Genomic DNA, 24,783 nt, shown 5'->3' on the forward strand with positions numbered 1-24,783 from the left:
GGGCCTAACTTATATCTACTACAAGGAAATTCGACATAGCTCAGTTCCGCTCTTTCTTAACTTAATCTCTTGGGAGAAATATATCATGAAAGGAAAATTGCTGCAGATAAAAATACATAAGATACTACATAACTAAAAGAAGTAAACAGGAGAAAACAGCAAGGAAGGAAAACGTCTATAAGAAACTTAATTATAAATGAATATCCTTGACAACCACACTGTTCCCCGAGTGGATCGCTTCTAACTCTCTTAACAACCTTCACTACTTCTAATCAAAATTCCTTAAGAAGTCTAAGGTATTACTTCACATTACAATAATAGTAACTTTTACAATACGCAGATGATTATTTTAATAATTACAGTACTTCGACCCATTGTATCGGGCCATCATTATGTACGAGTTACATTCAATTGTATTTTCTTTCTCTTTTAGGCCTGGCATGGCCAGGTGGTTAGAGCTCTCAACTCATTATCTAAGGGTCGGGGGTTCGAATCCCCATTGCACCAAACATGCTCACCCTTTCAGCCATGGGGGCGTTATAATGTAACGGTCAATCCCACTATTTATTGGTAAAAGAGTAGCTCAAGAGTTAGCAGTGAATGATGATGACTAGCTGCCTTCCCTCTAGTCTTACACTGCTAGCGCAACTCGCCGTCATAGAGCTTTGTGAGAAATTAAGCAAACAACTGTCTTTTTTTTTTTTTAATGATATTGGCTCGATAACATAGATCAAAAGGCCGATATTTATGAAAATCAGAACTTGCATACTGTAAAAGTTATTGCTGTCGTATTTCGAAATAATTATTTAGTTCAATAGGTTCTTCATTAAACATTAAGACCAAAGATCTCTAGCAGCCATCACAAATAAAAAAAGAGTTAAACACAATCACATATGAATATTAGCGACATCGAGATTATTGCTTAGATGGATCTCTTCCTACTCTCTGTATAAGCTTCAACATTTCTAATTAGAAGTTCTTAACAAATCTAAGGTGTTTGTTTGAATAACAGAAGACAAAAAATTGCCAGTTTTTTGCATTATTAACAACTTATAATAAAAACAAAGACGTGTATATTCCATCTCAATAAATTAGATATTTAGGGAGACATTTTGATTTACACATTTTAAAAAAGGCAAAATCGACCACCTTTCCACGTTCGAGTTGAAACATTTATATCCAAGGCTCTCACAGTACAACTTTTAAAAATCTAGTGATTTACTCTTGTGTTTAACATTATGAAAATTAATAAAAACTTTCCAATAACTGCTTATAACTGAAACTACGTTCCAAAGCTTTTGCTGTTTTATCCTATCAGTTTTTCTAACCCTCTCTTGTTCTTTGTTGACTGTTTTATTTTTCACGCATGCCACATATATTTCAATTTCTATATTTCTTCCTCTTTAGTATTCTTTCCCTTTTCTATTTCCATGTTTAATAAATCTTTTACTTTTCGTTTTCTACATCTCTCATTACATTCGTTTCTACTCTATCTGTTGGCTTTACTTCCTCTCATCTTCTCTGTCATCTCTCAGTGTAAAATCTTCTCTCTCCTCTTCACTTTCTCGATCTCTAATTAGTATACTAGATTTTCAACGTCTTAAACTTTTCTTTTCAATTCCCACAGAGCCTCAATTTACAAATCTAGAGTGTGGGTTCCAAACCCCGCGCTTGGCACACCACAGATAGTCCATTGCGAAGTTTTGTGTTCAACAACAAAAAAAGCAAACCTTTACCTTTAACTTAACTTTTTTTTGTCTTCAATTGATTTCATCGCATCTTTTTGCTTATTTTCACTTTTTTCATTTATAAAAAATTATCATCCTTTTTATTTGCCTTTCATATCGCTTCTTTTCTCAACTTTTGTTTCTTTCTATGAACATTCTTTTATTAATTTTAATATACTTTATCTAATATCTTATCTTACTATATAGATTTTCCCTTTTTTTCCAGTTTAAGTTGTATAATTTTTCCTGCCATTATATTTGGTCAGTGATAGTTTTTAAAAAGCAGTTCATTTATTGTTATCATCTATACACATGTATATATACATTTATTTGTCTCATAATATTGTAGTATCTTAAAACAAATACCAACTGCGACTACACAATAATATTCAACATTCTCGGTCTGGTACTAATGTGGAAAAATGTCGCACATAAAAAGTACTTCATGTAACCACAATTCCAGTAAAAAAATACTAGGATACAGCACATGTTGAGTGAGTATCTTTGTGAAAGAAAAACCGTTATGCATGCGGAGGAACTCTTCTCGTGTCATGACGTAGAATGTACCCTTTAAATAAATGTTTTACAAGTTATAATTGATTTGGTTTTTCCAGTCAAGCATAAGATCCTTTATGAAAAAGAAACAGTATATGTCCTAGTTATTCCATGAATGAAAAGTAGTGTTAAAAGTTGTTTTTTATTGTGTTGTGATTTCGAAAACTTATGTTAATTGATGCTGAACACATGACTGTGAAGTACAGAATCGGAAATTATGAATTCCGATCTTTGAAAGATAACTGAATGAGAACTCAAGAACTGAGAACTAAATATTACATTCACAATTAAGATCAGTATCTAGGTAATAAACTAAAATATTGGAGGAAAAAAAAACAACTTAAGTTGATCATAGACAAACACTAAAGATGATATCAAACATACTGGATATATCAAACTGAAACATAGGATCAGGAGTCATTCATATTCACACCTGGATGTTAGTTAAGTAATTACGCGGTATTTGAAAATAAGCATGCTACGTTTAACACAGATTACAATAAACTGTTGTTGTTGTTTGTTGTTTTGAATTAAGCACAAAGCTACACAATGGGCTATCTGTGCTCTGCCCACCACGGATATCGAAACCCGGCTTTTAGTGTAGTAAGTTCGCAGACATACCGCTGAGCCACTGGGGGGCATTACAATAAACAGAGGATAGATTGACAGATGTTATAAGTAGGGCTGATAAGTTATGTTCATATTGAGCATCGATATCTGGTAGTTCAACAAATGCTGGACTCGAGAGAGTAAACAACGACAAGAAACAAATTATTATCAGATGAGGAAATCTTCTAATGATGTCATTAATCACAATAGGATAAGCTCATCACAACCACATCACAACCAGAACCAGTGTGTTGTCTGGTGTCCCTGTTCTTATCATCACAGCCAGAACCAGTGTGTTGTCTGGTGTCCCTGTTCTTATCATCACAGCCAGAACAAGTGTGTTGTCTGGTGTCCCTGTTCTTATCATCACAACCAGAACAAGTGTGTTGTCTGGTGTCCCTGTTCTTATCATCACAACCAGAACCAGTGTGTTGTCTGGTGTCCCTGTTCTTATCATCACAACCAGAACAAGTGTGTTGTCTGGTGTCCCTGTTCTTATCATCACAGCCAGAACCAGTGTGTTGTCTGGTGTCCCTGTTCTTATCATCACAACCAGAACAAGTGTGTTGTCTGGTGTCCCTGTTCTTATCATCACAACCAGAACAAGTGTGTTGTCTGGTGTCCCTGTTCTTATCATCACAACCAGAACAAGTGTGTTGTCTGGTGTCCCTGTACTTACCTCTCTTTCCTTGCGGCATTAGCCTTATAGCATTGTTGTTGTTTATAATACTATTGACTTCCCTATCCTCTAGACGACTCAACAGATCTGTCACTGTAGTATTTTAGCGTAAGTTAATATTATTTACTAAATGTTATTGATTCATAACTATACATACACATACACACAACGTGTTCACAATGAGTCAATTCACATGACACTATTAATTGGTAGCAGCAACTATTTATGAAATGATTCTTGATTTTAAACTTTCCATCAGACATCTAGCAATGTGTCATAAAAAGAATTCGCAAATTAAGTCAATTAACAAGAATATTTACATAAAGTCAGGTGACACAAATTTCCACATAACATAAAGTCATTTAACAAGAATCCCCTTATAAAGTCGATTAACAAATATCCCTTCACGAGGTCAGTTAAACAAGAGCCTCCAGATGAAGTCATTTAATAAGAATCCCCTCATGAGGTCAATTAACCAGAATCTCAAAATAAAGTCAATAAACAAAAATTTCCATATAAAGTAAATTAACAAGATCTCTTCACATAAGGTCAATATTATATATTAGGGTTGATTCGTGGTTCGGACTTATCTGCTTTATTTGTATTGGTTCAAATACAAGTTAATAGAAGGTAGCAAATACTCACATCGGTCAGTTAATGACCGTTATTTATTCAAATATTAATACTGTTTGTTTGTTTAAGGCTAAGCACAAAGCAATACAATGGGCTATACGTACCTTGCCCATCATGAGTATCTAAACTCGGATTCCTGCGTTGTAAGTCCGTAGACATACCGCTGTGCCACTGGGGAGCTATTAATAGTGTCGAAAAGATGGGATAAATATCGTTCGAAAATTTTATTAAAATCCTTATTGGTTTGGCATTATACAAAAACACGTAAAAATAATCAGAAAACATTTATAAAAAGTGATATAAAATATTGGTTTTATATTAATGGCAACTGAAAAAGTTGGAGTATAACTCAGTTTACTGTACATTTGGCCAGGTGGTTAAGGCACTCGACTCGTAATCTGAGGGTCGCTGGTTCGAATCCCCGTCACACCAAACATGCTCGCCTTTTCAGCCGTAGGGGCGTTATAATGTTACGGTTAATCCCACTATTCGTTGGTAAAGAGTAGCCCAAGAGTTGGCGGTGGGTGGTGTTGACTAGCTGCTTTCCCTCTAGTATTACACTGCAAAATTAAGGACGGGTAGCGCAGATAGCCCTCGTGTAGCTTTGCGCGAAATTCAAAACAAACAAACAATACTATAAGTTAAAACTGTAGCTTGTATTCTATATATTAATCTAATAACTATCAAACAGAACTTTCATATCTTACGCTGTTAAACGAAGCAGTTTCTATTATATTATTATTTTCTGTTATATTATTGACTTATAAGTTAACATTGTTGAATTGAAATTTAAATGTTTTTATTTTTGTAGTTTTATATCCCAGCAATAATTATTGAGATCATCATGACGGTTCAGTTTTTATACAAAACCGTTTGTAATCATGGAATGCATTTCTCTCATAATGTTTCTTACTGTTATTCCTAAGACCGACAATTACTCAAACTTAATGCCTTAATTTTTCAAAAATTAATTAGTTTTTAACACGCTAATTTATAGAAGGTCAACCTATAAAGAAAAATTAGCCCAAAATAAAAACAATAGTTTACCTTGAACAATTCTGCCAACAGGTTCTTACTGTTTTGTTGCGTTTACAAACATGACTTCTTCTGTTGGACAAACAAAAAATTATTTAGATTTGTTTTCCTTTTATTTTTACTACAGAAAAAAAATCACTGAAGTACATCATTCTCTTCGAGCTTAAAGCGCATTCTGAAACTTCAAGAAACATTAACTTATAAAGCCATTGTTATCTTGAATCGATTGGCTAGTTTTCGGTATAGATGTTTTTCCATCACACAATATTATTCCCATACGGGTCCTTGCAGACCTCGAGATGATTTCATAAAACACTTAACTATTCTCCCATAGAAGGGTAGACGGTACACCCATCGACACGAACGAGGATTTTAGTGAAAGATACAATACACATAACACACTCACCAAGAAAACAGTGACGCAAAAACAAGTTAAAAATTAACATCGTATATCTAATACAAGAGATGGCACACAAGGGTTGGGTAAGTCAATTTTTAATGGTATTATTCTTGCAATGTATTAAAGATAAGTGGATACAGCTCCACTACAACAGTTAATATTCATGTTAGAGATAACTGCCGGAAATAAAGAAGCGTAAAACCACTATTTAAACTTAACATCACGTTAGAGTCACAGATATTTTTTTCTCTGATTCTATTAGTGAGGCTACTTCATTTTATCTATATCATATAGAAAAAAATCATTCTGTAAGAAACAATCAAAGACGTGCTACTGTCAGCTTCTACATACTGCGTATCGATCTGAAACAGTCAAGAATATTTTCGACCATGTCTCCCAGAATCCGCAAGAATTTGTCAAAATGACAACAATAACATTATTCTTCTGTTTATCATCTAAAAAGTGCAAGTATATATTAATTTATACACTATATACACCTGTCTGACTACTAGAAACTGTATATTTGTGTCAAGATAACAACAATCAACTATATACTCCTATCTGATTACTAGAAACTGTATATTTGTGTCAAGATAACAACAATCAACTATATACTCCCGTCTGACTACTAGAAACTGTATATTTGTGTCAAGATAACAACAATCAACTATATACTCCCGTCTGACTACTAGAAACTGTATATTTGTGTCAAGATAACAACAATCAACTATATACTCCCGTCTGACTACTAGAGACTGTATATTTGTGTCAAGATAACAACAATCAACTATATACAACTGACTACTAGAAACTGTATATTTGTGTCAAGATAACAACAATCAACTATATACTCCCGTCTGACTACTAGAAACTGTATATTTGTGTGAAGATAACAACAATCAACTATATACTCCTGTCTGACTACTAGAAACTGTATATTTGTGTGAAGATAACAACAATCAACTATATACTCCTGTCTGATTACTAGAAACTGTATATTTGTGTCAAGATAACAACAATCAACTATATACTCCCGTCTGACTACTAGAAACTGTATATTTGTGTCAAGATAACAACAATCAACTATATACTCCCGTCTGACTACTAGAAACTGTATATTTGTGTCAAGATAACAACAATCAACTATATACTCCCGTCTGACTACTAGAAACTGTATATTTGTGTCAAGATAACAACAATCAACTATATACTCCCGTCTGACTACTAGAAACTGTATATTTGTGTCAAGATAACAACAATCAACTATATACTCCCGTCTGACTACTAGAAACTGTATATTTGTGTCAAGATAACAACAATCAACTATATACTCCCGTCTGACTACTAGAGACTGCATGTTTGTGTAAAGTTAACAACAATCAACTATATGCTCCTGTCTGACTACTAAAAGCTGCATATTTGTGTGAAGATAACAACAATTAATTATATACTCCTGTCTGACTACTAGAAACTGTATGTTTATGTGAAAATTACAACAATCAACTATATACACCTGTTTGGCTACTAGAAACTGTATATTTGTGTAATATTAGCAATAGTTAACCATATACACCTGTCTGATTACGAGAAACTACATAAATTTCTTACACATGTTACAGCGTTCAAGAATATACTCCTGTCCATCTTAAAAATTGAATGTATTTCATAAATCTGAAACAACCAAGAATATGTTCTTTTCCATTTTCTAAAACACGAATGCACCTAAAGATTTGACACCAAAAACTGTTCTCTTTGACTCACAGAAACTACATAAGACAGCACAAGTATCTGCATTTGTCTTACCTTTAAAATTACTTGTATCTATTCATCTCATAACGATAAAAATCATTCCATGAACCCCATGTCTGTAGATGTCAGAATTACAATAAACATTCCCCTATCTTGTCTTTTAGAAATTACACATACATTAGAAAGTCTCATAAATTTCCGAATATTCATTCCATCTCTTCTTTAACAAAAATAGAATGTTTCTGTAAATCTAACAACATTTAATAGCATTCCTCTGCATTTTCCTGGAAACGAAGGGTTTCTATGGAACTGAAAACAGTCAAGAGTATTCTGTTATATATTTATAGAATGTATAATATTGTAGATATCAATTTTCTTATGTTTTCTAAAAGATTACAATATAAAGACATCCTCCTCTCTTTGTATTCTAAGAACCAGTTGAGTCTATACATCTGAAAACAACGAAGAACAACAACACGTGTCTCCAGATCTAGCAACAATCAACAATATTCTCCCGTCCGTCTTCTAAATATTGCATGTTCGTTGATATTACAAAATTAAAATATATTCATTTACGTATCACAGAAATTGCGTGTGTCTATAGATCAGATAACAATCAAGAAAGTCTGGTTTGATTACTAGAAACAGCATGTGTTTATAAATTAGTCGGCACTGAAGAATATCATGCTGTCTTCTTCCTAGAAACAGTATGTGTTTATAAATTAGTCGGCATTAAAGAATATCCTGCTGTCTTCTTCTTAGAAACAGCTTGTGTTTATAAATCAGTCGGCACTGAAGAATATCCTGCTGTCTTCTTCCTAGGAACAGTATGTGTTTATAAATCAGTCGGCACTAAAGAATATCCTGCTGTCTTCTTCCTAGAAACAGTATGTGTTTATAAATCAGTCGGCACTGAAGAATATCCTGCTGTTTACCTTCTAGAAACAGCTTGTGTTTATAAATCAGTCGGCACTGAAGAATATCCCGCTGTCTTCTTCTTAGAAACAGCTTGTGTTTATAAGTCAGTCGGCATTAAAGAATATCCTCCTGTCTTCTTCTTAGAAACAGCTTGTGTTTATAAATCAGTCGGCACTGAAGAATATCCAGCTGTCTTCTTCTTAGGAACAGCTTGTGTTTATAAATCAGTCGGCACTGAAGAATATCCTGCTGTCTTCCTTCTAGAAACAGCTTGTGTTTATAAATCAGTCGGCACTGAAGAATATCCTGCTGTCTTCTTCTTAGAAACAGCTTGTGCTTATAAATCAGTCAGCATTAAAGAATATCCTGCTGTCTTCTTCTTAGAAACAGCTTGTGTTTATAAATCAGTCGGCATTAAAGAATATCCTGCTGTCTTCTTCTTAGGAACAGCTTGTGTTTATAAATCAGTCGGCACTGAAGAATATCCTGCTGTCTTCTTCTTAGGTCGGCATTAAAGAATAACAGCTTGTGTTTATAAATCAGTCGGCATTAAAGAATATCCTGCTGTCTTCTTCTTAGGAACAGCTTGTGTTTATAAATCAGTCGGCACTGAAGAATATCCAGCTGTCTTCTTCTTAGGAACAGCTTGTGTTTATAAGTCAGTCTGCATTAAAGAATATCCAGCTGTCTTCTTCTTAGGAACAGCTTGTGTTTATAAATCAGTCGGCATTAAAGAATATCCAGCTGTCTTCTTCTTAGGAACAGCTTGTGTTTATAAATCAGTCGGCACTGAAGAATATCCAGCTGTCTTCTTCTTAGGAACAGCTTGTGTTTATAAGTCAGTCGGCACTGAAGAATATCCAGCTGTCTTCTTCTTAGGAACAGCTTGTGTTTATAAATCAGTCGGCACTGAAGAATATCCTGCTGTCTTCTTCTTAGGAACAGCTTGTGTTTATAAAATCAGTCAGTCGGCACTGAAGAATATCCAGCTGTCTTCTTCTTAGGAACAGCTTGTGTTTATAAATCAGTCGGCACTGAAGAATATCCTGCTGTCTTCTTCTTAGGAACAGCTTGTGTTTATAAATCAGTCGGCACTGAAGAATATCCAGTTGTCTTCTTCTTAGGAACAGCTTGTGTTTATAAATCAGTCGGCACTGAAGAATATCCTGCTGTCTTCTTCTTAGAAACAGCTTGTGTTTATAAATCAGTCGGCACTGAAGAATATCCAGCTGTCTTCTTCTAAGGAACAGCTTGTGTTAATAAGTCAGTCGGCACTGAAGAATATCCAGCTGTCTTCTTCTTAGGAACAGCTTGTGTTTATAAGTCAGTCTGCATTAAAGAATATCCAGCTGTCTTCTTCTTAGGAACAGCTTGTGTTTATAAATCAGTCGGCACTGAAGAATATCCTGCTCTCTTCTTCTTAGGAACAGCTTGTGTTTATAAATCAGTCGGCACTGAAGAATATCCTGCTGTCTTCTTCTTAGGAACAGCTTGTGTTTATAAATCAGTCGGCACTGAAGAATATCCTGCTGTCTTCTTCTTAGAAACAGCTTGTGTTTATAAATCAGTCGGCACTGAAGAATATCCTGCTGTCTTCTTCTTAGGAACAGCTTGTGTTTATAAATCAGTCGGCACTGAAGAATATCCAGCTGTCTTCTTCTTAGGAACAGCTTGTGTTTATACGTCAGTCGGCATTAAAGAATATCCAGCTGTCTTCTTCTTAGGAACAGCTTGTGTTTATAAGTCAGTCGGCATTAAAGAATATCCTGCTGTCTTCTTCTTAGGAACAGCTTGTGTTTATAAATCAGTCGGCATTAAAGAATATCCAGCTGTCTTCTTCTTAGGAACAGCTTGTGTTTATAAATCAGTCGGCATTAAAGAATATCCAGCTGTCTTCTTCTTAGGAACAGCTTGTGTTTATAAATCAGTCGGCATTAAAGAATATCCAGCTGTCTTCTTCTTAGGAACAGCTTGTGTTTATAAATCAGTCGGCACTGAAGAATATCCAGCTGTCTCCTTCCCAGAAGTAGCACCCATTAATAAAGATATTTCTAACCCAGAGCTACACAGTTGTCCTTAATACTAAATGTGTGACTTTGCGAAGAAGAATTTCCTCATTTTGGCTCGTGACTTTTCCTCTAAAAATTAGCGTAAGAGTGTAATATAATCACAAGAATTAAAAGTATCACATTGCGTGACACGGTGTACTTAGCACGTCATTAGATTCCCTGATGAACCTGATAACTAATGCCAAGGCCTATCAATAAGCAGAATCATATGAAACCTATGCATTATGTAATTTTAATTTTAAACAAACAGGAAGTCCAGAACCCATCTGGTACTAAATTCTTTTAACTAAAATAGTTTGGAAACTATTCCATTTCTGTATTTACTGCCACTAGTCAGGCATGAAAATTCGTCTTTCACTAAACGTTATTTTCTGATAAAGTGCCAGTACTTCTTACAAAAGCTACAGTAGCTTCGTTAACTGTTGAACTTTTCATATGTTATTTATCAGGGACCAAGACAGCATTTTTTATTAGAAGTTAGATAAATAAAAGCATTAGCAAAGAGATAAAAAATCATTCCAAAACACTCAGAAAATAAGAGACTAATCTAGATTCCTAAAAGGCTGAGAAAAATGTTCGACAATTTATAAATGGTATGTATAAATACAAATGGTATGTATCAATAAATACAAATAGTATGGATCAATAAGTACAAATAGAGTGTATGAATAAATACAAATAGTATGTATGAATAAATGTAAATGGTATGTATCAAAAATATGTATCAATAAATACAAATAGTATGTATCAATAAATACAAATAGAGTGTATGAATAAATACAAATAGTATGTATGAATAAATGTAAATGGTATGTATGAATAAATATAAATAGTATGTATCAATAAATACAAATGGTATGTATTAATAAATACAAATGGTATGTATCAATAAATACAAATAGTGTGTATCAATAAATACAAATGGTATGTATCAATAAATACAAATAGTATGGATCAATAAGTACAAATAGAGTGTATGAATAAATACAAATAGTATGTATGAATAAATACAAAATCAATACAAAAGAAGTTATGTTAATAGTATACAAATTTATATTGATCTCTAGATATTAACAATATTTCTGCTTGTGCTCAAAGGTTAAATTGCTGCAGAATGGCCCGGAACGGCGTTCCGCCTCTTGAGAACTCAAGCCATTAGTTTTCCGATTGGTAGAAAAAAACACTGTTGTATCACGCTACGATCCACGTTGCTGGTACAAAGTGGGCCTTGAAAGAAAGTTCCGCCTCTTTCAAAATCCCTGTTTAACTACTGTTTGTGCCCTGTACAATTCATGTTCCTACAGATACGATAGCAACAATAAAAGGTTTTTTTTTCTATAGTATAAAATCTTCATAATTCATTACAAATATTAAAAACATCCTTTTGCCAGTGATCTAGATACTGCAAGATTTTGGTGGTGTTGTTTTTTATAAACATCAAAGAAATACAGATCTATAAATATAGAAACTTCAGATACATATAAAAAAATAAAAACATCTTTTGTTTATGATCTATAAGCATCATGTTACTACGGATCTGTCTCGTGCACGTGTTGTTTGATACTTTCTAATTAAACACATGGGTTAAACTGTCAGGTCAGAGACCCTGGGGTTCAAATAGAGTCATTCCTAATTCAGGAACTGTTGATCAGAGTAAAATTTACCTCTCCTATGATACAGAAACTTCACTGACCTATAGAAGTTAAAAATAGAATTATTCTTCTGTTTGCAACCTAAAACTGCGTGTTTCTATAGCTATATAACAACGCTAAAAACCGAGTTTCGATACCCGTGATGGGCAGAGCACAGATAGTTCATTGTGTAGCTTTGTGCTTAATTCAAAAACAACAACAATTAATAATACGCCATTTGAATAGGTTATAAAGTTGAAAAACAAACAACAACAAACCTCTGTCCATAAAATATAATACTTATTTATTAATAAATATGTTAAAAAAATATCCTTCTGTTTGTGACCTAAAAATTTCGTGTTTATATAAATATGATAACAGTAATATCCAGTTCAGTCAATAATACAGAATCCGATTAGATTATATGTCTGACAATAATATAGGATCTTCATTTATCTATACATTTTTAATCTCTCTGTGCGTGACCTAAACATTTTGTCTTCCAATAGATATGATAATAGTAAAATACAACTTTCTATTAATAATACCGAATCTGAATATGATAAATATTTGCCAACAATAAAACACAACCCTATGTCAATAATACAAAACTCCATTTCTTTACAAATATTAAATTAGTTGTGACACAAAAACTTTATATTCCTATAGACCCGATAAGGCTAAAACTAACTATCTGTCAATAACACAGAAACTGCATTTGTCTTTAGAATGGTTTGGTTTGTTTTGGAATTTCGCGCAAAGCTGCTCGAGGGCTATCTGCGCTAGCCGTCCCTAATTTAGCAGTGTAAGACTAGAGGGAAGGCAGCTAGTCATCACCACCCACCGCCAACTCTTGGGCTACTCTTTTACCAACGAATAGTGGGATTGACCGTCACATTATAACGCCCCACGGCTCTAAGGTCGAGCATGTCTGGTGCGACGGGGATTCGAATCCGCGACCCTCGGATTACGATTCGAGCGCCTTAACCCACCTGGCCATGTCGGGCCTTTGTCTTTAGATATTAAGAAGTGAAATAAAACGTTATCCTGTCCTGATCCATAACCTTATTTTTTTTCAGATCTAACACACACACACACACAAACAGCTTGCTGTTGATAAGAAACAAAGCAGAATTACCTACGGGTTTTTACAATAAAAAAAATACTTTTCTGTCCGTGTCCTAATTACGTCACTAATCTCTATGTATATTGCTAACCCTAACAAATTAATATTACACAAAAGTAGGGAATATTAATGTATACATGTTAACAAGCATTTACGTCCTTCTTCCTGTTCCATAGAAACTTTATTATCATATAGATACAAATTTGTATCGATAATACAAAAACTGCATAGATAATACATATCTGATGACAACAAACACATTTATATATCAGCCTCGTGCAAACTGCATTTTCCTATGACTCTTGCTATAACGAAAACAATTTTGTGTCGATGACAAAGAAACTGCTCTATATATAACAATTTTAAAAAATAAAACATTTGTCTCTCTGTTTCTATGACAACAACAATAAAAGCTATTGATAACGTAGCAATTTCGTTTATCCGTTACTGACAATGTCTGTTTGTATTTTAGAACTTCAAGTTTCTATTGGTATTGACAACAATAAAAAACTACTTTCTTGTTGATAATATAGAAACTTAATTTATCTATATAAATATTTACAGTAAAGATAATTCCTCTGTCCACTCACTTGAAATTCCCTGTGTCTGTAGATATGAAAAGCAATGAATAACAGTTGGTCTAATGGATAGAATATTAGGTTTACAATTTGTCTCGTATGGGTTAGTTAATTCATCATCATTTAGTATCACGATGCACCGATAGATGGCCTGCAATTGTTGTTTGTGAAAGTGCTAAACTGGAGTAAGTAAACTACAATCTAAAGTCCCAGAGGGTGGAAAAAACATATTTTACGTGATCAACATGTAATAAAATAAGCTTCTGGAGATATAGTTTGTCTTCAATATAATATGTCTTCTCTCTGTACTATATGGTACCACTCTCAACGCTGGCAAGAGCCAGCCTTGTGTAACAACTATTTCCACTGTCAACTGTATCAATTTTCAAAAATACAAAGTTCACTGTTCTGCACAAGGTATAAAATTACTTGCATATATCTCTTATTGACGTGATGCGCTGTGACATGAACAATTTGAATGTCTTATAAAACAGTGTTGTGTCCTTATCTTTTAACTGGATTAGCTCATATTATATCCATTATAAACTTTCTACGTCACGATCTATATGGCGTCGAAAGAAAATATCTGAAAAGTAATAATAATAATATAATTTTACGACAAAACTATCTTCCTTCTATCCACAAAAGGAATCAAACTCCGGATTTTAATCTTGTAAGTCTACTGGCTTTTCGTTAACTCACCATGCACAAGTAATAAATGAATGAAACGTAAGTAATTCGTGTCGACAAATTTCAATTTTCATTCCACATGGCCAGGTGGGTTAAGGCGTTCGGTTCGTAATCTGAGGGTCACGGGCTCGAATCCCCGTCACACCAAGCATGCCCGCCCTTTCGACCTTGGGAGCTTTATAATGTGATGGTCAATCCCACTACTCGTTGGTAAAAGAGTAGCCCAAGAGTTGGCGGTGGGTGGTGATGACTAGCTGCCTTCCCTCTAGTCTTACACTGCTAAATTAGGGACGGCTAGCACAAATAGCCTTCATGTAGCTTTGCGCGAGATTCAAAACAAATAAATACCATTTCACATTTGTTATTTAACTAACCAACTACATAATTAAAAGACCTTTTCGTCTGTCACATTGTTACAATAAACTCTAGTTTACGTTAACACCAACCAACTGATCTAGCTCTGTATATGTGAAGAAAAGGAAGATCAAGTCTACTTATTTATCGACATAGGCCTTTATCATTCACATCTTCAATTAAAGTTCCTCTTTCATGAGTGATCTATTTTTATTTATATCAAGTGTTTGAATATCGTCAAATTTTCTTGAATCAACCTTCATTTTCGATATATATTTTTTGTACAAAATGCTTTACTTAATCTTCAATCACAGCACTATAAACCATGTAGAATAAAAAAAAGGAAAAATCACAATACAAAAAATCCGATAAACTGAGCTCTTTAAACCAGGGGTGAATTTAAAATGTGTTTCTATGCATCCTAGGGAAATGACTTGTAGAGACTCACAAATAAATAGATGCGTTGTATATGAAAATTGAACTACGCCATATATTTCGAGAGGACAAAGAAGCAAATGAATTGGACTTGCTATGACAAACTTCAAAGTGAGGCTTCGCTCAATCAGCAGAATGCGCCTTGGGCAAAACGAAGCAATTTGCTGTCAAAATGTTACCAGGCCATTTCCAGTGGTGATAAGCTTAATACTTCAGTTTTCTAAAAGGAGAAAGAAACGTATATTGAATATTTGATTAAACTCAAAGTTGCCTCAAGGTATTTCTTGAATTTAGCTATAGCTTATCAAGCTGAACTTGTACAGGTGTGTTTTGATAAGTTACAGTGATATAACCATGCATATTTGGAAAAGAAAGAGACTTCATTATACAGTTATTTAAAAATCTCTGAGAGAAATTCAAAAGATTGAAATTGAGTGCATCATGCATTCATCACACCACACTTAAAACCTAGCATGATAACTAACAAAATATATATACCTCCCAAGTTGCCCTAAAATATAATACACCTAATTCTAATTGGTTTATTAAATTTAGTTTTGAAGTACATGTGAAGAGCAAAATAATATACATATTTATTTACCCCCACCCACCCATAAAGTTATCACATTTATATCATATTCATGGTGTATAATTTATTACGTTAATTTTAACAGTGCAAAATAATTTTGCATAAAAGAAACATGTAAAGATAAGAGACGTTAAGTTACTTCTTACAAATCAGAATGTATTAAGGGAACCCGACATGGCCAGGTGTGTTAAGGCGTTCGACTTATAATCTGAGGGTCGCGGGTTTGAATCCCCATCGCATCAAATATGCTCGACCTTTTAGCCGTGGGGGCGTTATAATGTGACGGTCAATCCCACTATTTGTTGTCAAAAGAGTATCCCAAGCGTTGGCGGTAGGTGGTGATAACCAGCTGCCTTCCCTCGAGTCTTACACTCTTAAATTAGGGACGGCTAACGCCATAGCCCTTGTCCGAAATTTTAAAAAAACAATGCATTAAGCAGTGAGTTTCATGATGCATTAAGCAGTGAGTTTCATGAATAAACGATAGAGAAAGGTTTGAGAAAATATAACGCTTTGAATAAATAATTTTTAGAATCTATCTTTAAATCAGTTTTTATTTCTTAAATTTTAGCTTTTGTAACCTGAAAATACGTTGCATAGAAAAAGAAATTTTCTAAAAGCTAGAAAAGGAACAAAACTTCAATGTTCACAAAGAATCCGCGATGACGAGAAAACCCACTTGTAGAGAAAATTATATATTTAAAAACGGCTGGTATTAGAAACGGTTGGTTTGGGTTGTTCGCTTCTCTACTTTATAGATTAATAAACGGTAATATGAAGTATATTAAACTTAGACCGGGTAATGACATTGAGACCATGACTAGTTCAGAGTCAGGTTTCGAACTCTAATAACTCTCATGGACAAAACTTGGTTGATGTTTTCTATAGCTACGTTTAGAAGAAACTTTTAGCTGTCACGCATGTCATGTGCGATTATATTTCTCTAATAAATATACAGTTAAGTTCTACAGTGTATCTACACCGTTATTTCCCAGCCTATCCTACATGAACAACTGCAGTATAGTAAATATTCGTATTGTAAATATTAAAAAAATTCACAAAAGTTAAGAATTAATAAACAAATGCAAAGAAAGAATTAGTATGGTTTACCTTATACATGTACATAACAGATGTGTGAACGGGAAACTCTACAAAAAACAAAAACAATATATATACACATAAGCAGATCTTTATTTAATTTAAGCCAGACACAAAGCTACACGATGAGGTATATGTGCTATGCCCACCCAAGGTATAGCAACCTAGTATTTAGCGTTATGAGCCTTCAGACTTACCATTGTGCTACCAGGGGATTTTTAACAGTTGAAATAAATTTGTTTAGACATACAGTTAATGGTAACGTACAACGTAATATTTGATGTCATAATTACACAGTCTTCATTCACCTGGATAATTAATTCTTATGGAATTTTAAGGACATGGCAGCAAAACACGCTTTTAAACATAAAGCAAATATATCGGTAGTAATATCGGTTTCTTTTGTTTGTTTGAATTTCGCGAAAAGCTACACGAGTGCTACTTGCCCTAGCCGTCCCTAATTTAGTAGTGTAAGACTAGAGGGAAGGCAGCTAGTCATCACCATCCAGCGTTAACTCTTGGGCTACTCTTTTACCAACGAATAGTGGGATTGACCGTCACATAATAACGCCTCAACGGGTGAAAGGGGCGAACATGTTTGGTGTGATGGGGATTCGAACCCACGACCCTCGGATTACGAGTTGAGTGCGTTAACCACCTGGCCATGCCGGGCTTAGACTACAGAGAGAGAGAGACAGAAAAGTTCATGTTATTTGTTCATTTTAGCCCAAAGTTGTACATTTGATTATCTGCGTTCTAGCTACCCCAAGGGAATCGAAATTACACATTAACGTTTTAAGTGTGTAAAATTACACATGACCCAGTGGGGTAAAAACAATAGGAGTAAAACGATATTTTTCTTTAGAATACGTTTTATTTGAAAAATTAAGTGCACGAGCTATTAATAGTTTATATTTTTACTGACTCTCTTTAACTACAAAAGTTTCCTCTGCAAACAAAACAATATTATCTTGACATTGTTCAAAAGAACAATACAAGTTGAGTACAACTGTAGTTGGAATATCCTGCATTTAATCTACAGGTTTTTATTTTTCTTGGTTTTGTTGTTTATTTTATTGTTTTCTTATTAAGTACAAAGCTACACAAAAGGCTGTGTTCTGCCCGCTACGGGTATCGAAACTCGGTTTCTAGCTGTATAAGTCCGCAGGTATACCGCCATGCCACTGGGGGTCCTTTTGACCTTGTGTATAGAATCACGTTGGGACTTTTATTATTGTAGATAACAAACAGCACGTGCGTGGTGTAAATCCTATTTCTATTCTCTTTTAAAACATCGTGGCACCTTCTGTTTGTCTGATATATACATGTTTTAATTTTAAGGAAGATCTTTCTTATCTTCTTTACAGACCAGCTACTAGAGAAAGAGTTCAGTTTCTGTCATTCTCACGTGCTAGGTCAGCGAAAAACCTACACTGTAAGAAGAAATAAAAACAGCCTTTCACTAAAGCATGCCTTTTGACCTAATCGAATAATAGCCTGTTGGGTAGAGCGTTAAGGAAAGCTGTTTGCACTCTGTAAATGGGGATTTTTCAGCTGATGTAGACACATTAGGACCACTCAAACAGCCGGACCCATTAGTGCAGACCTCGTGAAATGAAACGCCTGTCGAAGCACGCCTCATCCAGCAGGAGCTACGGAACAGTGAAAAAAAGGAATAAAAAAAAAAGAAAGTGAAAATAAATAAACTGTCACGAATAATGCTCGGTATTGTCAAAAGGTAATTCGGTATGTCTGTACATGCACCTTGTGCTTCCACGCACGCACTCGAACCGTTCCGGCTGGTTTGGTTAAAAGCACCACCACACCGCGATCATTCTTCAATGTGCCTCACTGCCAAAGCTCTTCGGTTCTCCGGTTTCAACCCCCGTATTAAACTTGCAATGTCTCGTACAGACCTCCTGGATTGTGGCTAATATTTGAGTGGCGCAAGATGTACAAACAAGCGATTTCTATGTTTGCCGTGAGTTTATTACATAAGCGCTTCTCGAGAAATGCCTGTCGTCTTGCGAAGTGTACATAAGACAAAAGCTTCACGCTACATGAACATGCAGCTGTATTTTATTTTCTTAGCTACTTCCCAGTTATCTTATACAGTAGAAACTAATATATATATATTTATATTTATATGTTGAAAGTATGCATCACTACTTTTAAAGAGCTGTTTAGTTAAGAAACTGTTATGTACAACGAGGTGACGGAACAGCCTTTTAAAGTTGACTTGTCCCTAGTCGTCTATTTACTCATGCGTGTCCAACGCTTTAAACGTTCCAACCTTATGTGTTTGCTAAACACAAAGAAAACATTGATGAGTAGACCTTACGCATATAAACACCAGCAAAAACTACAAAAACAATCTCTATAGACTTTGGCCCGTAATGCAAACAACATTACAAGACATCCACACATCCAGTGGTAACAGCGAACGGGATCCACACGTACAGACTTTAGAGAAACGAATAACATTTCGAGTACAGGTCAAGCAGGTGTAAACTGATATAAAAGACTTGCTGCAAACGTACGCATTAACACATTTTTATCCTCGAGATAATATCTTAGTGAATGTTTATATCGTTTAAATATACACACGTATATTCAGTTTTATTTCGGAGTGTAACACGCATACCAGAGTTCCCTCTTTCACTCATGATAAATATTTTGTTATAGTTTATTATTGATAAATAACTTAAATTCGTATGAGTTGAAATACACAAAGGCAAACAATACAAATTCGCATACAGATGTGAAAGTCGCTAAAAGGAACAATTACATTACAGGTTACACTGTGAATGTCAGTTGTCAATGCCTAAATGACCAGTTTCTTCTTTCTTTGTTTCTTAGGTAAGACAATATCTCAGTCTTTTTGTGAAAAATACTGCGCAACCTGAGACTTTGAAATATTTACTTATAGTGAGATATTTAATAAGGCTTCGAGTTTAAACTAAAAAAAAACAAAACACACAAAATATTATAAACTGAGTTTCGTTTCTCGCCCTGTAACTTCTTGTCTGTTTTTGTTGCTTGTTTTTTCATTTTATTATCTTGATTGTATTCTGAGTGTTTGTTTATTCAACGAATTTATTTCAAGTAAAATGGAAAATTTAACTCGATAAGTTCTCCTGGCAGTTGCGTTTTGAGAGTCCTTGGCTTCATTTTTAAGTCATGGATCCTTTTGGTAAAGTTAAAAATAAAAATGCTTTGTTTTTGTTTTGTTCTAACGCAAAGCCACGGTGGGTTATCTGCTCTGTCCACTGCGGATAATATAGTCTTGGATTTTAGCGTTGTAAATCCATAAGCAGGGTGGGCGAAATGATATGGAGAGTTGAAAACCTTCTTTATAAAAAAAGGGAACATTTTGCAATCCTTTAACGCAATAATCACGATTCGTGAAATGTTATGATGTCCCTTTATAATGCCATTAATTCATATCAGTATACGTGGCTTCAACGCATCTTTGTGAGAGGTGTATATTTATGTATAGGTATATATATTTATGTATAGGTATATATTTATGCATAGGTATATATATTTATATATAGGTAGATATGTTTATATACAGATATATATTTATGCATAGGTATATATATTTATATAAGGTATGTATTTATATACACGTATATATTTCCTAAGAGAAGAACATTTTTCTGTTTAATGAAATTTATAATAAATTATACATGTCCTTAATGAACGCGCAGTACGTTCCCGTATTTGTTCTTTATGACATTTAATGACGAAATCGTCATCATCTGGATAAAAACCATGAATCATAATGATTAGCAAAATTTCAATGTTTCTAGGTTGGAAGTAAAAGATATAACATGATCTATTCATCAAACCTATAAAAATACGACCCTCTATACATGTCAGCAGTTAATAATGACGAACTAAGAATTTGTTTGTTTGTTTTTTAATCTCGCGCAAAGTTACACGAGGGTTATCTGCGCTAGTCGTCCCTAATTTAGCAGTCTAAGACTAGAGGGAAAGCAACTAGTCATCACCACAAAGGCCACCTCTTGGGCTACTCTTTTACAAAAGAATAGTGGATTGACCGTCACATTATAACGTCCCCGCAGCTAAAAGGGAAATCATGTTTGGTGTGACCGGGTTTCGAACCTGCGAACCTCAGGTTACGAGTCAAGTGCCCTAACCACCTGACCATGCTAAGACTCTTGTGATATATAGTTAATGGGGAGAGATATCTGGTGTTGTCATTATCATGTATCGATCCATAGAGCTTAGGAAGTTACTGTTGTTTGTGTTTTTCTCTTAATATTTCAACGGGTTATCTAGAAGTCTGTCGTGCAGTTTAGATATTTCTGTTTGAATACCGAGTTTGTTGTTGTATATATTTTATGTACTGTCATCATTACTGAGTTTTCATTGTTTGAAATTTCTTTACATTGACTGGCGTAATATTAACACGCTGGACAAGCGTATTCAATTAGTGAGTGTATGTGTTGCTTATAAATGTTTATGATATTTTTTGTTATTTCTCCTGTGTTTTGTTAGACAGACTCCTAACGTAGTTTGCTAGTCGATATATATTTTATTTTTGATTTGGTTAACGTAATTTATCCATGCTAATTTACAATCACGTGTTAATCCAGAGACTCTTTTACTAATGAATAGTGGGATTGATTCTCACGTTATAACGAACCCGATTAGAAGTCGAGCGCCCTAACCAAACCGTAACGTTTGTAACGTTAAAATTAGATTCAAAGTATCTGAGAATTCTGAACAACGAAAGAGGAGCTGTAAGGACATTCTTGGTTATGACATTCAAGTGTTAGGACTCCTAATGGCTTCTTAAAGAGACTTTCGTGATGTTCAATTTTTAATCTTTCATAGTTAACGGAAAATATCATGAAATTTAAGCTTTAGAGCTAATAATAGTTTGTTAAAAAGATACTCATGGAATTGAATATTAAAACGCGTTGTAATTTGTTAAAGAGCTTTTCGTATGAGTTGTTTCATTGTCACAATAATGTACTGCACAGATCTAAGGTTTGATTAGGCATAAAGACATGCAAGCATAAGTTATAAATGGCCCTCCGATGGCACAGCTGTATGTGTGTGAACTTACAACGCTATAATCTGGGCTTCGATACCCGTGAAGGACAGTGCACAGATAGCCCATTGTGTTGCTCTGTGCTTCATTTCAATCAAACAAAGTTATAAATGTTTTATTTCGTACAATCTCTGGTAAAATATTATTCACTTATACTTTAGTGTAGTTACCACACCTTCACATGGTCTATCCATACTAAAGGTATATTTGTTTCTTTAGGATTTTTAGCGCAAAACTACACAATGGTTAGCTGAGCATAATTTTATAACTAATAGACTAGTGAGAAGGCAGTTAGTCAACAGTATCCAACTCTTGAGCTAATGTCTGACCATTGAATGGCTTCCATATGTCATGCTTACAGCGCGTCCATTGCCTCATAGAGCTGAGTTTATATGCACACACTAACCGTGAACTATTAGCCCTTGAATGCATAGCCTCGGATCACTAACCACTAAGCCATATCAACGCATAAGATAGTTTCAAAGAACTACTACAGTCTTGTGGCATGTTTATATGTGTAATTCCTGCTTTGTGAGCTTCATGCTGGTAAAGCCTATCTCCCTCCGTAGACAAAATTTTAGAGATTTTCATAATATCCAAGCATATTTTCCCCTCTTTGTACATTATATAATTATTACTCTCTTGTGGGAAAAGTGTATATTAAAGCTTTGGGATTATATTAGACTATTATAATATAAGTCTAAACGTCTTAAAATAATACAATTAGAAAATTTAAGTTTTTCGCTGTCACTTTTCTTTGTGGACTCCGGATATTTTTAAGTAGATACTATTTCTCATTGGTCTTGTTTTCAAACAGCGTTAGTTATATCAGCTGTACCTTTACACATCGAGAAGATAATAAAACCTTAAAAGAAACCTACAATATTTTGAAACTTTATAAAACGTATAGTCTAAAATATCCTTCGATAACAGTACTCCTTAAAATAAGTTGGACCATGATTTAACAGTTATACTTTTTGATTCCCACTTAAAAATCCGGATCCTATTCATAGTTATAACTCACAACAACTTTAAGTTGGTAACTTGACCGTTGGTTTACAGCGTTTGAAGTCAGTTGGGCCACTCAACTCGCAACATGAGGATAGCGAAAACAAAACTTGTCGTCGAACATGTTCGCTCTTTCTGCCTTGAGGACTTTATAACGTGACACTCAATCCCACTATCCTTTGGTAAAATAGTAAGTAACCCAAGTAGCTGGTGTTGAGTAGCTGTTTTCCTACTAGTCTGCCGAATTAAGGACGTCTAGTGCTGATAGTCCTCGAATAGCCTTGCACGAAAATTCAGCAGACAAAAACAAAGTAAATTAGAGATCTACACAGAAAAATAAAATAAAAAATAAACGTTGGACTTCTTTGTAAGGCCACATATAACAATATCAGCTGTGATAGCTAAAGTACCTGTTCTTTTTAAAGAACAAAACGAACAACCAAATGACTTCTGCGAAACAAGTCCTGTTAACATAATTTATCTCTTAAGTTTACAAAGAAAAGGATCTTTACATCTGTGTGTACTGATGGAGACAAACTGCCGACGCATGCTTATCGTACACAGATGTCAGAAATTCTGAACAAGTACGTGCACAGCACTATAAGAAATATTAAACACTGTGCTATCTAAAGTAAAAGTTCACGTATAACAGTATTAAAAAGTTATGAAAGCGTCTAAGTAACATATTTTACAGTTTATGTGATATTGATTACATATTTCTACAGCTCAAACGAGTCGGTTAATCACATACGAAAATTGTGTTAGTCCATCAGAGGAAACGATCGAATTAACAGACTACATATACTAAGGTAGAATTAACTTTCGGTTAACTTCACTGCTTCAGGTTAAATCTATTTAGATTTCTAGGGATTTACGAAGTGCTAAGACACTTCGTCAAGTTCGGTTATATAAAAACGTTAGTAACTTGATAACATTTTATCATACAGATAACAGATAGACAGATATCAATCATTATAAACATACGCATGGTTGCGTGTGACAAACAAAATCGTTTAATTACAAACTTAGCTGACTCAAATTGTTATGTTGAAACTCTCACATTTTTTATATAGATAAGCAAGACTAGAATATGTAGTTAAATTAACGAAACTGCGCTGATCCAATACGACCTGAACCGTAACGACTGCTTTCATCAATTGATCACTCAAACTGATTTAATACGTAATACTGAGAAACGCCACATCAAACTTGTGTGTTGTTGTACTATACAAACACAAACTAAGCTAGTTTTGTATTCTTTCTCTGTATTTTTCTTCATAATTTCACATCTTATTCTACTCTCATAATGTTGTTATAACTCAAATAGAAAACTATCTTCGGTAGAAGAAACTTACCTTTATTCCCGAACGATGTACGAAGGTGCAAAGTGCTCCAGAGTTACGTTCGTGAACGGCTAATCTACTTAGATTCCTCGAAGTATATTCTACAACTGGCACCACTTGATATGTTATCATTCTTTTCCACCACGTAGCCCAGAGTGCTGATGACGTAAACATCATATCACCGCCAGGGAACTTTTATTAGGTGTAAAACTTAAATACGTCAACAGATGGAGACACAATCTGAATGTTTGAAAGAATATCTAACTCATTTATCATCAAACAGCTGTTTTACTTATAACAGCAAATTTTTGTTACGACCATCAAAAGAAAAATAAACAGTTACATTTGAAGGTTTCAGTAATAAGTATTAAATCTTAACAAACTCTAGATGAGTAAAACTAATCACTTGTCTGACTGGGTTCGCATAAATTGTTCATACTTTTTCAGGAATACCATTTTTAAAGTATGCCC

At 34.3% G+C, this 24,783-nt stretch overlaps 1 protein-coding gene across 5 annotated transcripts in view; it reads right to left on the minus strand.

The window, feature by feature from the left end:
- The window catches only part of LOC143226335 (LIM domain only protein 3-like), a 54,969-nt gene extending 30,498 nt beyond the window's left edge, over nt 1–24,471 (minus strand). The window contains exons 1-3 of one of the 5 annotated variants that reach the window (XM_076457162.1): nt 24,325–24,470; nt 5,251–5,310; nt 4,308–4,382 (exon numbers count right to left, since the gene is read on the minus strand). The gene's annotated coding sequence lies outside the window, so the exon portion shown is untranslated. Of the gene's footprint in view, nt 1–4,307; nt 4,383–5,250; nt 5,311–24,324 lie in introns of all 5 variants that reach the window. The other 4 variants (XM_076457161.1, XM_076457163.1, XM_076457165.1 and 1 more) reach the window with 4 other exon arrangements.
- Nucleotides 24,472–24,783: the final 312 nt, after the last annotated feature.

Source organism: Tachypleus tridentatus, chromosome 9 (assembly GCF_004210375.1).
Source record: "Tachypleus tridentatus isolate NWPU-2018 chromosome 9, ASM421037v1, whole genome shotgun sequence".
NCBI classification, from domain to species: domain Eukaryota; kingdom Metazoa; phylum Arthropoda; class Merostomata; order Xiphosura; family Limulidae; genus Tachypleus; species Tachypleus tridentatus.